A 3,397-nucleotide genomic window follows, 5' to 3' on the forward strand; every position below is an offset into this window, starting at 1 on the left:
GCAGACTCCATGTAAAGTTACGGGTTGAAAAACAGTATTTCCCGGTCTGTGATATCTGCAGTACTCAATCAACTAAAAAACATCAGTTTATCCTAGTTAATTATACGACATTTATTGGTTAAATTGTGTACAATGCTTTTGTGTTTTTTCCCATAGGTTTTTCTATTTCAATTCTGAGAGACACCTTTCTTTTTTCAGAGGTTTTGATAGGCTAAAATCACGCCGCAATGCACGTCGGGATATGGTGTTTATGCGATATGAAATCGGAAAAACATTTAAAAAAAAAAAAATAATACTTTATTCCGAGTGTTCTTGCTTTTCTCTTTGGAAGTCATCACATAACGGCATTGTAATACACGGTTCGGCTGCATTAAATATTACATATCTGCCGTAGATATTTATTTATAGAGCCCTGATAGAGCCCTTTTGACAAACTGTAAGAAATGCCGCCAAAAACTGAATACGTGAATTATTTTCACACAATACGTCTCCTTGCAGTATCAACACTAATTCGGCTGACTTTTATATTTGATCCAATTGGTAGATAAGCTGTATTTACACCATAACGGTGCAGAGCTGATAGAAAGGGACCTTTTTGTAGTTTTTAAAGATATATTTACTACCTTTCCAACTCCTCATGCAGTTGACTGTTACAGGTCTATAAAGGTTCATGGTACAATGCATAAGCTTCAAATCGAGAGACTGAAACTGTATTTTCCTTTACCGTTCTGTTTTAATTTCACAATAAAGTTAATAGTTATATTATGTTTGACATTATTATGTTTTATTAACTAGACCACTGGTTTTTTAACCCGCACCTCCTAGTGGTTAAAGCACGTTATTGAATGTTGTTGTTGAATACGTTTTATTTGATGAAAACATTTAAATATTAAGAGTAGCCTACATACAAAATTGGGGGAAAGTAGAAGGCATGATAGAAATATAGAATAGAAAATATCAAGAAGATACTGTAGTGATCTCTACAATGAAACAGTTTAGTGCAGGACGTCCAAAGATATTAACAGGAGGATGTGCAAAACAGACAAACTGATAAGGCTGAATTTTACTCAGGTGTAACGAAAGTCTGATTTAAGGGTTGTTTATATTTCACATCATTAATCACAATCTGCAAAGTAACTAAAATAAATGTAGTGGAGTAAAAATACCAGGTTGACCTCTGAATTGTAGTGGAGTAGAACAAAGTAGTACATGCTGCTGTAACAAAAACATTTCCCAAATTGGGATCAATAAAGTATCTTATCTTAAGATGATCGATGGCTACTGCCATATTTGCTAAATGTGCCTCTGCACCTTGACAAGTGCATGTTTCAGGCTTATCAATGAACAACAGGAGGGGTCACAGACATAAGACCAGCTGTTAAATAAAGCTCTTCTGACCTTAGCTGTCTGTGGGTATATTAATTCACCCATTTATTAATTATATGTTTTACATTTGATAACACCACTGTGTTTCGTATCCCCTACACCTCCAGGGTGTACACAGTTTAATACTGGCAACTTCTAATTGTGGGAAATACGAAAACGTCTTATAAAGAGACGTGTCATAGAACATGTTACGAAACACACAATAGCCAGCATGTGTAGTTCTGGAGCCGGGGGCTGGAGCCGGGGGCTGGACCCGTCCAGAAAGTCTGCCGTGGTTCCATTCCATTTCATAGAGCTGTTGACGCTCAGCGTAACCTTGTCGCACTGCCACTCCAACATCCAATCACAGGGCTTGATGACTAATCACGGGGTTTGTAAAGCAAGGCGGATGTTGTAGTCCCAAACGATAGCTCGGGATTCTGGGTAGTGTAGTGTCTTCGGAAACTGTAGTGTCTTAACTCTGTAGTGTCTTTGTTTCTCTGAATCGAAGGTTACAAACACAAAAGCATTGTACACAATTTAAACCAATCAATATTGTGTAATTAACAAGGATAAACTGATGTTTTTTAGAGGATGAGTAATGCAGATATCACTGTGTAATCAATCAATCAATCAATCAATCAATCAATCAATCAATCAATCAATGTTTATTTATATAGCCATCCATCCATCCATCTTCTCCCGCTTATCCGTGGTCGGGTCGCGGGGGTAGCAGTTCCAGCAGAGAGCCCCAAACTTTCTTTTCCCTGGCGACATCAACCAGCTCTGACTGGGGGATCCCAAGGCGCTCCCAGGCCAGCGAAGAGATATAATCCCTCCACCTGGTCCTAGGTCTACCCCTTGGTCTCTTCCCAGCTGGACGTGCCTGGAACACCTCCCTAGGGAGGCGCCCAGGTGGCATCCTAACTAGGTGCCCCGAACCACCTCAACTGGCTCCTTTCGACGCGAAGGAGGAGCGGCTCAACTCCGAGTCCCTCCCTGATGACCGAACTTCTCACCTTATCCCTAAGGGAGACACCAGCCACCCTGCGGAGAAAACCCATCTCGGCCGCTTGTATCCGCGATCTCGTTCTTTCGGTCATGACCCATCCTTCATGACCATAGGTGAGGGTAGGAACGAAAATGGCCCGGAAGACCGAGAGCTTTGCCTTCTGGCTCAGCTCCCTTTTCGTCACAACGGTGCGGTAAAGCGACTGCAGTACCGCTCCCGCTGCTTCCGATTCTCCGGCCCATCTCACGCTCCATTGTTCCCTCACTCGAGAACAAGACCCCGAGATACTTGAACTCCTTCACTTGGGGTAAGGACTCATTCCCTACCTGGAGTGGACAGTCCATCGGTTTCCTGCTGAGAACCATGGCCTCAGATTTGGAGGTGCTGATCCTCATCCCAGCCGCTTCACACTCGGTTGCGAACCGATCCAGTGAGTGCTGAAGGTCGCAGACCGATGAAGCCATTAGAACCACATCATCTGCAAAAAGCAGTGGTGCAATCCTTAGTCCCACCGAACTGCAGACCCCCCTCCCCCATGACTACGCCTCGAAATCCGATCCATGTATATTACAAACAGGATTGGTGACAAAGCGCAGCCCTGGCGGAGGCCACCCTCACCGGAAATGGGTCCGACTTACTGCCGAGGACCCGGACACAGCTCTCGCTTTGGGAGTACAGAGATTGGATGGCCCTGAGTAGAGACCCCCCTCACCCCATACTCCCGCAGCACCTCCCACAGTAACTCCCTGGGAACTCGTCATACGCCTTCTCCAAGTCTACAAACACATGTAGACCGGATAAGCGTACTCCCAGGCCCCCTCCAGGATCCTTGCGAGAGTAAAAAGCTGATCCGTCGTTCCACGACCAGGACGGAATCCGCATTGTTCCTCCTCAATCTGAGGTTCGACAATCGGCCTGACCCTCCTTTCGAGTACCTTAGAGTAAACTTTCCCGGGGAGGCTGAGTAGTGTGATGCCTCTGTAATTGGGCACACACCCTCTGATCCCCCTTTTTAAAAAG

The sequence above is a fragment of the Gymnodraco acuticeps genome, unplaced genomic scaffold, assembly GCF_902827175.1.
Source record: "Gymnodraco acuticeps unplaced genomic scaffold, fGymAcu1.1, whole genome shotgun sequence".
Taxonomy (NCBI): domain Eukaryota; kingdom Metazoa; phylum Chordata; class Actinopteri; order Perciformes; family Bathydraconidae; genus Gymnodraco; species Gymnodraco acuticeps.